Raw genomic sequence first — 13,263 nt, forward strand, 5'->3', positions numbered from 1 at the left:
TTTTATGGAAATTGCCTTATTTTCTGCTAAAGAGATAGAGTATATTCGATTAAGAATGTCCACGATTTAGCTTTCCCTGATTCCATACATACACATTTGATGTTGCCTTTTTTTGCCTTTTTTAAGATATTTGCCTTTTTTTTTGCCTTTTTTAAGATTTTTGCCGTTTTTTGCCTTTTCTACCTTTAAAAAAAAATTATAGCATTTACAATTTTTTTTTTAGATTAAAAAATATACTCATGCCCATGCGGCTTATATAAGCGCAGGGACCTCTTGCCAAATTGGTGTTGAAAAAATTCAAAGCCGTTTTCTCAGCAAACGTAGGTTTGGAGACAATAAGGGGTGTGCATAAAATTGTAAAGGGCGAGGAAAATGCCCTTATTCCTGATAATATGAACGTTTCAAACGTTCCATATTTAAATTGGGCTCCACTTGTATCAACTTACGTCGAGCGCACATTTAGTACATTCGAGGCTTTTCTTCGCGAAAATCGAATGAAAATACTGCCAGAAAACTTCAAAATGCATCTTGTGGTTCAATGTTACTAGCCGTGGGTAACACAGTGCGGCGCCGCGCTATTGTGCTGATACCGAGAGCTGAGTTACTGGCGCCGATACCGATTTTCACAACTCAGTGACGCAATGGCGCCAGCAACACCGGAACACTGACGACACCAGGCGGCGCAAAGAACCAGCAAAGAACACTTAAAAGCGAAGTGTCACTTTTAAAATGTGCAGCACAAGGCGAATTTTTACAAGGTGGTGTTGCTAAAATTAGCCGCGGTCCTTCTGAATGTGAAAATCATGTGTTTGTTGTATTTTTGGGTTTTGAACTTGGGTATACTTGAGTTTTTTTTACCCAACCGATACCACCTTGTATTGATTCACCTTAGTTCAACACCGGAACACTGACATCACCGGGTGTCGCAAAGAACCAGACAATTCTCTTGTCTCTTGTAAAATGTGCAGCACAAGGCGAATTTATACAAGGTGGTGTTGCTAGAATTCTTCGCGGTCCTTCTGAATGTGAAAATGATGGGTTTGTTGTATTTTTGTGTTTTGAACTTGGGTACACTTGAGTTTTTTCTCAACCGATATCACCTTGTATTAATTCACTTTGGTGGAGCGTTCAGCAATAAAGGAAATGAGCTTTAGCCTGAAGAGGCGCAATTGCGCCAACACACTGTGCTGAATCCGACAGTGGCGCTGGAGTTAGTGCACCAGCGCCAAAAAATTTGCGCCGTTACCCAGGCCTAAATGTTACTACAACTATACAGATTAAAGTTTTATGAATTAGAAACTCGAAAGGATAAAATAGTCAAAGATTAAAAGTACAAATTTTTCATATAATGAAACTAGTTCATAGTTTTTCTCTTTTTACTTTTAATATAAAAATTTCTAAAATAAATATATTTTTTGATTGTTCTTCGTATTTTCTGTCTTTTTTAGTGCCTTATTTTGCCTATTTTGCAATACCTTTTTTTTTGCCTTTTCCTGCCTTTTTCGCTATTTTGTTTTGCCTTTTTTTGCCTTTTTTCCAATACCTAGTGCCTTTTCCTGCCTTTTTCGCTATTTTATTTTGCCTTTTCCAGCCTATTTCGTTACTTTATTTTGCCTTTTTTATAGGTTTTTAGGTCCTAAAAATCCGTTCCCTGATAATAACATATATTTCAAATATTTTAAGACTATCAACAGCATACGATTTTGTTCTCAGAGATCGTGCCAACTGAGTATTGGGATGATCTTTCACTAGTCTTTCGAGCACGTGTTTAATATTCACGACGTTAGAACTGCATGAAATCAATAAAAATTGTTTAAAATTAGTGTCTAGCCGCCATAAAGTAAAAAAACAAATGCAAAATCATACAACGAAAATTTCAACACGGTTGCATAGCTCATAATCAGCGAAGATCGAAAATCGAATGCAACCCATAAAAAGGTCCTAAAAGTCACTAGTATTTTTAATGCAATCTTGCCAACAGCAGTGTTTCCTGCATACACGTACATCCGGAACTCTCTTGGCTCACTTCGTAGTATTTAATAATAAAAGTGCTGTCTTCACTGATGACCAGAAGGTTTTCGAAACGGGTTTGTTATCCAGCTGAAGCCATCCTCAGAGTCAATGTTGGGAAAATATTCGACAATTTTTTTTTTTTTTCTAAACCTTCCAAGTTAACGCTGGTGCCCGATAACGCTAAGAAAATAATTGTTACAGCCGATTTCACGAAAGCATTTTAAGTGATAAATGATTTTAATTTTTTTAATTCTGTATGGAAATTGCTAGTGAAACCGGCTGTTATCAATTTTCATAGCGTTAATTTCGAAGTTACATATGTTTTTCCGATTACTTTGTTTATTTATGGTGTTTGCATGCAAATTGCTAGAAATTCTAAAATATACTTGTCACCAATAAAAAATATCTCGACGTACTAGAAAAAACCAGAGATGTATTTTAATTTCGCAGGTCTCTGTTATCTTCGCAGCGTCATCCAATACGGGTTTTAAATCTAGTCGCCGGGTAATACCTGCCTCTTGCTTCATCCTAGACATCGCTCCTTTCGTTTTTCCAACCATCGCAAATATCCACACACTTGCTCCATTTCAAAGCATTGTTCTGTACAAATTTGTCGATAGCTTTAAAAATTTCGTCTTAAGTGGCGTAAGTCTAAAGTACTTCGTACATCTTCGATTTGCATTGCGAATGGGTACCTCACTAACACGGGAAGACTGCCTCTAAAATCGTGTTGATTCGCTTTTGACAGTGTGGTTGCGAAGTTACAAAGAACAAGTAATAAATACACGTGCGCGATACTGCTGCGCTTGTTACGAGAACAGCCCAGCCAGCAAAATATCCGAAAATTAATGCGAAAACGGGAAGAAAAGTGGATGAAACGCGGATTTGGTCTAAAGTACCGAAAGTGGTTGTGAAAAGGGTACGTTTTTAGCTATTTTTCTGAAAATTTTCTGATTCAATTTTACGTTGACAAAACGAACTGGGGAACTACGCTTAAGAGCGAAATATCCCTTTGCTGCAAGCTATTTGTGTTGTGTATGGGGTTTGAAGAGCCGCTAAAGGTAATTTTAATAAAAATCAAAATTTTTTGATTTTTTGGCCGCCATGTTGAAGTTTGATCAAACCGCTTGCGTTGTGTATGGAATGTCTAAAAACTTTGTCCGCACCACTAGCATATTCTAGCCACTAGCGGCACCCCAGGCCGCCGCGTCGCCCACTTTGGGAAGGGCTGTTTTGAGGTATCAGACAATATAAATACTGAAACGAATCTCCTTCTCTCAAACATGAAAATTAACTTAATTAACTTCATCCCGACACGCCTTTAAGTTAACGAAAGTTAAGAAAGCTCAACATGAAACTAAAGGGTAGTTTATATTTAAGGACCACCATTTTTTTGCATTGTACTTGCTTCTCTTCGCATGCCTTGTATTCCTTTAAAGTTAATAAAAAAGTATTCGGGAAAAAATCAGTAATTAACTTTTTAAATGAAAATAAAGTCGGCATTAATTATTAACGTAATACAAATCTGGGTTTCTTCGAGCATTTTCGGCTCTCTTCCGCCATGTATATATATATATATATATATATATAAAGCAGTTTCCCTGCAGAGAAAGCTACTAGTTGTGAACTAGAATTCTACCAGTTTGCGTTTCAGCCCAACTAGTTCACGTTCTATCCTTTTTCAATGTTAGCGACTGGTATTTTTAACATTGCGATGTCCTACGAGATGTCAATTGTCAGGCTGTGCATCAACATCTACTAGTAAAAATACTAGTACCATCATACCAGTTGATGAGATAGTCTGCCAATTCATCCCCTATGAAAAGCATTAGTATGCCTTTTTGCTCGCGGCGCTACAACGGTCGCAATGGCCGACAGAGCAAAGCACTCGCGTGGTATGCCTGAGGTACCAGGTTCAAGCCCTGGCGCAGGGAAAATTTTTTTATTTTATCTTTTTTTTTATAATATTTCTTTTATTTATATTTTTTATTTAGGGTGTTTTTATTCTTAAATTTAATTAAGAAAAAATATTTTTTTTTTTAACTATTTTTTTATGGCACAAGTATTTCTTCCCATATATTTGTTTCTTTTTTTTTTGTAAAGCAACTGGATTTTTAAGTTTGTTATTTATATTTAAATTGAAATAATTATTCCTACTTACATTGATCTAACTTTAAAAATCTTAACCATCTCCAAGCGGCCTCGAACCTGCGATCCCAGAACCAGAACCAGTAGTCTTCACTGTGGCGTCACGTAAGAAAAGCAATTATTTGCGTTTTATTTTAGGCTTTGGCAATTCAAAGGCAGATGTCGCTGAACGCTTAAGCTCTTCGAAAATGTCGAACTGGTAGGCGCATACTAGTTTAAGAACTAGTATTTTTTCTAACTGGTTTGGGTTTTCACTGCAGGGTTCCTATACTCTTCATTATCCATTTGTTTTCAGCGGAAACTATTTGTAACGTGAAAGCTTTTTTACTTATTAAATTTTCAGGTAAAATTATGCTCTATTTAGTTAGAGATAGGGCTCATTTTGAAAGCAACATTGTAAGCTATTCAACGTGCTATTGACCTATAGTTAAAATTTATATTCTTTCTAACTCAAATTGAAAATAAAAACTCGTAGAAAAATAAAAAAACCTGATAACTATTTTATTTCAAAAAATAACGAGACCAAAAGAAGCTAAAAGAAGACGATTTTCTGATTAAATAATAAAAATCTATTGGAATTATCTCAAGTATTTTTTTAGTACTATTATTATCCTTCAAAATGCACTCTGGAATTTTGCTATACGATTTTTCCTTCAAGAGTTACGGCTACTTTAACTGCCGTGTCCTCGAATTTAACATCGCCAAACGAAGCATATGCTTTCTAACTCATTACGTCATCCTCCAATGGCCATAGTTTCTGAAGGAAAAATCGTAAAGCATCACTCGATGGCACATTTTAAAGGGTAAGAATAGCACTAAATGGCATAGAGCAACCAAAAGTGGCCATTAAAGCCGTTTTTAGTGTACTTAACCGCGAAAAACCTCAATATTGTGGCGAAATTGTAAGTGCGAGCTCGAGTTCAACGCAGAAAATTACTTCTGAAATGACCTACAGCTGCACAGCAACAGAAACTTTCAAATCCGTAGTCATAATTATCATGATCTTAATTAACAGCCTTATTCTGTATCACGAACGATAGGCAACACGAACGATTCGTCTGCAGAGGAATGCTTCAAAAATTAGTCCGGCGGCATCATTTTTGCCGGTTTAAACGCAACCGAGACCATTGCAACGTAATGTATGAAAAGCAAGACGAAGACGACCGATAGAGTTTAAAATCGCAATCAGAGAGGTTGTCGTCTGCAGACGAATCGTTCGTTTTGCCTATCGTTCGTGATACAAAATAAGGCCCTAAGACTGTTGAATTCATGCTACTCATTGCATAAAACACACTAAAAGTCATTTAAAACCCTAATTATAATCTTATCGCTACACGTATATCGCACAGGTAACGTAACAAACAGTCTTTTTCTGTAATGTAACAGTCCGACTATTTTTTGCAAATATTGACCTCAAAATTAATTTTATCAGCCCAATAAATACGTAGTTATTGAGTTCCATCCTTAAGCTAAGAAACTGTGTATATCAATTTTTGAAAACATTATATAAGGAGAGCATACTTTTTCGATAATATAAATCAGTAAAAAGTACTTAAAAAATTGTACTGTAACAGTCCGCTTTTGAAACATTCATAACTCCTCAACAACAGGAGTTACAAATTATTTTAAGTATGTATATACATATATAATATCCATATATATAATACGCGACGACATTTTTTGTGCAGCATAAAAGATCTGCACCATTCGTTCGATTCTCAAAAATGGGGTGTCAAATTGGCCTGTAGATGTGCAATACGGTTTTATTTTTTCGAGTTGCCACCTGTTAAATAATTAAACTCAAGTTATTTACTAATCAGTGCCCTCAGATCCGCACCGTCCGTTCGATTTCGGGTGTGGGTGTTCAAGAAGGGTTTGCTTTTTCGAAAAAAGTTGCCACCTGTTAAGAAATTAAGCTCAAATTAATTAAAAAGTTAAATCAATTATTAATTATGGGTATCAATCGAAATGGTTTTGAAAAGGCTTTATAACTTAACTACGTATAGGAGGGTTGCCACATGTTAAAAAAATGTAATTCAATTTTAATTAAAGGAATTAAGCAAGTGAATAAGGTATCGCTATATGGGCGTCATACAAAAGAGGTTTAAGAAGGTAGTAGTTTGAAAATATTTTGAACAGGGTTTGCCACCTATTTGAGAAGTCTAATTGAACTATTTTTTATATGAAATATTAACGATGGATGTCAAATGAAAGAGCTTCAAGAAATACGTAGTTTGACAATTTAGAACATTTTTGATGTGATTGAGGGTTGCCCTAGTTTAAAGGGCTAAACTAAATGAATTACTAACCGATGGTTATCAATGGAAATGAGTTTAAAATCCTTTATTTAAGAACTATATTTAGGAGGATTGCCATGTGTTTAAAAATTAAATTTCCACTCAATTCATCAGTTACATGAAATATTTATAACAATGTCAGACGAAAAATATTTAAGGAAAATATTTTTTAAGAGGGTAAATTACATGAAATTTTAAAATATGGTTATCAAAAGAACGAGTGTTAAGAAATCTTTAAGCTGGATATTTGTTTTTTTTTTTGTTAAAAAATTATGCCCCAATTTTTTAATAAGTTAAATGGATTGTCAAAAGATGGATATCAATCGAAATGGGTTTGAAAATAATTTATTTCTAAACTGTATTTAGGAGAGTTACCATGTGCTTAAAAAATTAAATTCAAGTTAATACATCAGTTACTTGAAATATGTATACCAATGCCAGGCGAAAGATTTTAGTTTGAAAATACCTTTAAAGGGGTTACCACCTGTTTGAAAAGTCGAATTTGTTTTACTTATATGAAAGATAAATAAACGAAATATCGAAATATTAGTGTCAAACGAAAGAGTTTTAAGGAAACTATAGGCTGGTCATAGTGAAATAATATAAAGTGTACCAGGTAACTGACTTCTTCATAAGCAAAATTTGATTTTGTTATTATATTTTCTTTAGTTTCTGGTATTCGCTTTTTTCAATTCTGGCATTAACCCTTGGTTTGGTTGCACATCTCTGCCCTATTTCGGCTTAGATCCTCATCTTTCTGGACCGAAAACAACAGCACTGCAACGCTTTGTGTGCTTTTGCGCAAGCGGCAAGAGTTTCTTGGCATATTTGGTTGATTTTTTTATTCAAATCAAAAAAATTCATAAGTTCTCACTCAAAAAGGTTAACGTGAAAGTCAAATTAAAGAAAAGTTTGTGATAATGAATTGTCAATTAATAGTTCCGAAATACAATGTTATTGCTATCTGGCACACTTTATATTATTTCACTATGTAGGCTGATACACTTTATATTATTTCATTATGTAGGCTGATAATATATTTTATTAGAGTTAATTAATTAATTAATTTTTCGTTTAGTTAAAAATTAGTTTTGCATGGCTTCAAAAACAGAGGTCGAATGTGTCTTGACACTCGAGAGGGCACATTAAAATTGACCTCAGCCAGAAGGGCCGGGCTATTAATCAAGCCTGTCATTAATTTTACGATAAATATTATACCTAGCATTTCTCTACGACTTGCGAGTGTAGGCAAATTTATGAGCTTTAGACGACTTGTGTAAGATTGTAATCTGAATCCCAGTTAAAGTCACGCAACGCAAAAAGCAAGAATTGTTTTTGAATTGATTCAATCCTCTCTGAATGAACTTGGTAGCGGGGATTCCAAACAATAGATCCGTATTCTAGTATAGGCCTAACTAAAGTGGTAAAAAGAGCTTTTGTAAGATAAGGATCTTTGAACTCTTTTAACCATCGCTTTACAAATGCAAAAACGCCTTTGGCTTTATTGACTGTAACATTAATATGATGGTTGAAATTGAGTTTGGAATCCATTGTGATACCAAGATCGACAAAATTGGATACCTGCTCCATATTATAATTTGAAATTGAATACTTAGCTGGTTGAACAGCCCTCCGAGAGAAACACATAACTTTACATTTTTGAAGGTTTAGTGGCATATAGTTTGCATTACACCAACTAAACACGTTACTCAGATCCGCTTGTAACAAAGACCTTTCTTCGATAGAGGACAATGTTTTAAAAAGTTTCACATCATCGGCATACATTAAAATTTTTGAATGTTTTATTATAGAAGAAATATCATTAATGAATATCGCAACCAATCGGACCAAGGTGGCTTCCATGAGGAACTATTGCCATCTATTTTTTTTTGAAGGTCATCACATCTGCAACGTTATTTCGAATTTCCAAAATGAGAAGTCAAATTAAAGAACTGGGATTCTACATAGATGTGCACAGGTTTTATTTTTTGAAGTTACAGGGAAATTTAAAGAACTCTCATTATTGAGAAATGGTTTAGATTAATCATTAGGAATATTTTTAGAAGTTTTTGAATAGGGTTTCACCTGTTTAAAAAATTTAACGCCATGCGGGTTCACTAGTATATTAAATATTGCCACATACTTATGCTTTCAGAAAAAAGAAAAAAAGCTATCAGAAAGTTTTATTCTAGCGATTTTCAGCGGTATTTGAAAAGCACTGTAATAAGCCAAAACGTATTGTAACAGTCCGCGTTTTGAGCCATATGATAATTTAATTTAATTTATAGAGTCAGAAACCATCAGCACGAATCGGAATATATTTATAATATAAGCCTATAACGAAGGAGCAATCACATTGTAAGAAAATAGTAACAAGTTAGGGTTATGATATTTCGAACCCTTAAGAAGCCCGAGCCCGGGGGGATTCACCCCCTTCGCCCTCCATCTCAACGGGCCTGTCTATGGCAAATAGTATATGTACATATCGTCGTTTAAAGTACAAAACCGCGTAACTGGATTTTACTGGATAAATTTTAACTTGTAAGAATTTACCAGTACGAAAAACAGCTGATCGCATGTTGCTGGATGAAATTTAAACTAATAAGGAAACTGTTTGTGGCTTTTTATTGTGGAAATTCACAAAATAAACATATTTGAATATAAAATATATTGTTTTATTATGAATATACTGCGAATAAACAACCAATTTATCAGCTGCTCATGAAACTTGCAAATTATTACTGGAAAAGCGTTCGCGTACTTTTTTGTTAATTTTTTCTATGAGGGCGAATTATTAGAAATAAAGTTACTGTAGAGTTGTTGGCAAGTTACTGGATAATTTGTAAACAAACACAACTATTTGCTGCTAAAAATTGGATTTGCTCACATAAGCTCTTGGCTCAATCCTTATCCATTCGTCCTGAAATATACTACCTAGAAATGCGATTGCTTTATAAAAAAGAAATATGTATGAGTGTTTTTACTCTCTGGAAAATAATTTATGCAAAATCATGTACGCGGTTTTGCATTACGAGTTATTCCTGCTCAACAAATGACTATAAGTGACCATCAAGCAAAGGTGCACGAATTTGCAAGGATAGTATTCGAAATTTTTAGCTTTAATCAAAACCTAAGTGGAAGGTTCTACCACCCTTTGTTACTTTGCTAGATTTTTTTGGAATAGGTCGGTATCGGTATGTTGGGTGACCCCCTTAACTATACGTAGACAAATAAAAGTGTTTGTATTATTTGTCTCGCCCACTAGAAATGTGCGAATAGCCTAAGGTCGTGACTAACAAAGTTTTATGTCAGTCAAAAAATATTTAGGTGGCTCACAGCCCTCAAAGTTTTCCATGTATTTTATTTGGAAAAAAACAATTTTTCGTAGAAATGTTATAGAATTCTTGAAAATAAATATTTTTTGATGGGAAAATTCTGTTTCTCTTCATAGCGAAGTCAAGTTACGTCCATAGGAGAAACATCAGAAAGACAAAAGATAAACAACAATGAACGCCACTAATCAAAAGATCGTGGTTGATGTATTTTTATTAAAAAATGTGATGAAAATCGAACTATAATGCATGCTTACATATCTTCCCGCTTCCCGAATCGCCCCGTAATGCTTCATTGTTGCAATATTTTGTGATCACGCGTTTCAAAACTCGTTTTTTTCTGCCATCAATACAGCTAAAAACTGGGTTGATGATGAACTAATTCGAAAATATAAATCAGTTAGCATGGATAAACTAGTTGAATATGAAAAAGGCCGAACTTTAGTGAAGGCTTGTATTGAAGAGCGATGTAACCACGATATCTGGCAATCCTTTGAGGAAATCGCCAACGGCTCTGATGCTGATTCCAGTTTACATATGTAGTGATGTTGATAGCCAAATTATGGGTAGATAAAGCAGCGACCGTACAAGAATAATGCAGCTATTTAGAAAGGGAGAACTATTTACAGCTACCCTTTATACACAGGAAAAGAAGATCCTTTAATTTGATGGTGTTGAAGTCAAGTATTTCTGCGTACCACGCTCCTTAGTCAATTTAGAAAGAGTGTTTAGTGCATTGTTTACTTTAATTACTATACTACTAGATACTATTAAATTTGATCATGTCAATACAAAAAAATCTTAACGAGACTTATTTCAATTGTGTTATTGAGCTTTGTACCACGATTTTGTTTTTTATGAAAAACTAGCAGACCCGGCGAACTTCGTCCCGCCCAAAATTAATTTTTTTATTGAAACATAAATAAAAATTATCATTAAAATCGTTTCGGTCGTTTAGGAGGAGTTAAGCCACCAGAATAAGTCTTTTACATACTGACAGTCTTCGGCATTTTTTTCATACAAAAAAACTATCACGCATTCGTTATACGGAGAAAATGCGCAACATCATCAGGGAAAAAAACTCTCAAAAACTTGAACTTTATGAAACTGAAATTGAGTGAACTACAAAACTGCATACTCAAAATTTAGTGCCATTTGATGCAAAATGAACTATAATTCTATAAAAAATATAAAAAAAAAAATGTATCATGAACAAGAAAAAAAACACCGTATTTTGGGTGTAAAAGTTTCAATATGCTTGGAGATATACGGTATGAAAAATTCGATATGTATCGGTGATGCCACGTTCCCTTAGTATATCGAAAGTCTGCAGTAGGTGTCCAAAATTTCAAAAAATCGGTACAGCCGTTCGCGAGATCACCTCTTATAAAAAGAAGGAAAGGAAAAAAGGAGCTTCTCTTTATATAATTAGTGTAGGTTACACAGGGCAACACTGCTTTTGGTGTGGCAAATGTTAAAGCTGTTTTAAAGCTGATTAAAAATCCGTAAGTATAAAGTTACCATCAGCTCCAGATTTTGAGAAAAATGTGGGGAAGGTGTCAAAAAATCGTGTTTTTTGCAATATTTGAAAAGCTCTAGCAATGACACAAAAGGTGATAGAACCTTCCACTTAGGCTTAAATAAATGCTAGAACTACAGACTACTATCCCTGAAAGTACTCTTCCTGCACCTTGCCCTGATGGTCACCTATACTCATTTATTTTTCAATAAATGACTATAGGTGACCTTAGGGTGAAGGTGAAGGAATGGTATTTTCAGGAATTGAGGTCAGAAGACCAAGCCTTAATTTAAGCCTAAGTAGAAGGTTCTATCACCTTTTGCTTAATTGCGGTAGGTACTCAAACTTCCCAAAATCAGTTCGTCGTTTAAAGTACAAAACCGCGTAACTGACATTGGCTGCCAAAAATTGGATTTGCTCACACAAGCTCTTGGCTCAATTCTTATCTATTCGTCCTGAAATATACTAGCCAGAAATGCGATTGGTTTATAAAAAAAAAACCATTTTGAAATATGAGTGTTTTTACGCTCTAGAAAATAATTTTTACAACTTCACATACGCGGTTTTGCTTTTTGCTGATACGCAGTTTTGCACTTTAAACGACGACTTATTCCTGCTCAACAAATGACTATAAGTGACCATCAAGCAAAGGTGCACGAATTTGCAAGGATAGTGTTCGAAATTTTTAGCTTTAATCAAAACCTAAGTGGAAGGTTCTACCACCCTTTGTTACTTTGCTAGATTTTTTTGGAATAGATCGATATCTGGTTCACCTATCAGAAAAAAATATCGTCGTTTAAAGTACAAAACCGCGTATCGTCATTCTGCAAAACTGCGTAATTGACATTTTCTGCCAAAAATTGGATTTGCTCACACAAGCTCTTGGCTCAATCTTTATCCATTCCTCCTAAAATATACTAGCCAGTAATGCTATTGCTTTGTAAAAATGAGAACCATTTTGAAATATGAATGTTTTTACTCTGTAGAAAATAATTGATGCAACCTTACATACGCGGTTTTGCATTATCTTGATACGCGGTTTTGCATTTTGTTGATACGAGGTTTTGTACTTTAAACGACGATATCATATATGTATGCTAACCCAGCCAATAAGCTACCTACGTGCCAATCGGTCCATAAATAAGACTTTTTCGAATAGATCGGTCCCTGGCCCACTTAACGGAAAAAATGGGTCCTATATGCTAATCTAGGCAAAAGGCTACTAACGAACCAAACTGCATTTTTTAGCGTAGCTCGACCCCTGCGCCACCTATCGGAAAAATTAAAACTTTGTGCACTTATTCTTTTAAACACCTTTCCAAAAAAGCAGCACCCATTCGAATCGGTTATGAAACATAGGAGAAAATTGTTCCCAATTGATTCATGCTCCCAATGAATTTCACAATTATCCGAAAATTTCCAAGATTTCGTCGAAAAAAAAAAATTGCCTTCCGGATTTTTCCGAGTTTTCCACTTAAAATTTTCTATTTTTCCATTCGAATGCCATATCGAAGGAATTGCACACAAAATTCCATAAAAAAATTTAATTTTAGATTTTTCCAATTTCGCGACTTTCCCGGACGGTTTTCCCAAAACTTTCTTTCGAAAAAACCTTCTGGCAATTACGAGCAACTAAAAAAAAAAATGTGAGCCAAATCGGGCCAACCGTTCTCAATTGATGAATTACTATACATTTTTCACATCAATCCTTACTTCCTTACTAATATTATAAATCCGAAAGTGAGTTTGTTTGCTACTCTTTTACGCTTCAACTACTTAACCGATCATGAAATTTTGTACACTGCTGTCATTTAGCCCAACTTAAAATATAGGATAGATTTAATCTCGATTAGACAAGGGGGCGTGGCACCTCCCAAACAAACGGAATTTTTCATACTGCATTACTCAGGAAATATTTTGGATATATTACTGGAACTTTATATGGAGATATATA

The 13,263-nt window shown here is 34.6% G+C and overlaps 1 protein-coding gene across 20 annotated transcripts in view; it reads left to right on the forward strand.

Annotated features, from left to right (window-relative positions):
- The window catches only part of LOC118746855 (FERM, ARHGEF and pleckstrin domain-containing protein 2), a 491,681-nt gene that overhangs the window by 148,565 nt on the left and 329,853 nt on the right, over positions 1-13,263 (forward strand). The gene's annotated exons all lie outside the window — the stretch shown is intronic.

The sequence above is a fragment of the Rhagoletis pomonella genome, unplaced genomic scaffold, assembly GCF_013731165.1.
Source record: "Rhagoletis pomonella isolate Grant_MI unplaced genomic scaffold, Rhpom_1.0 Rhpom_scaffold_00001, whole genome shotgun sequence".
Taxonomy (NCBI): Eukaryota; Metazoa; Arthropoda; class Insecta; order Diptera; family Tephritidae; genus Rhagoletis; species Rhagoletis pomonella.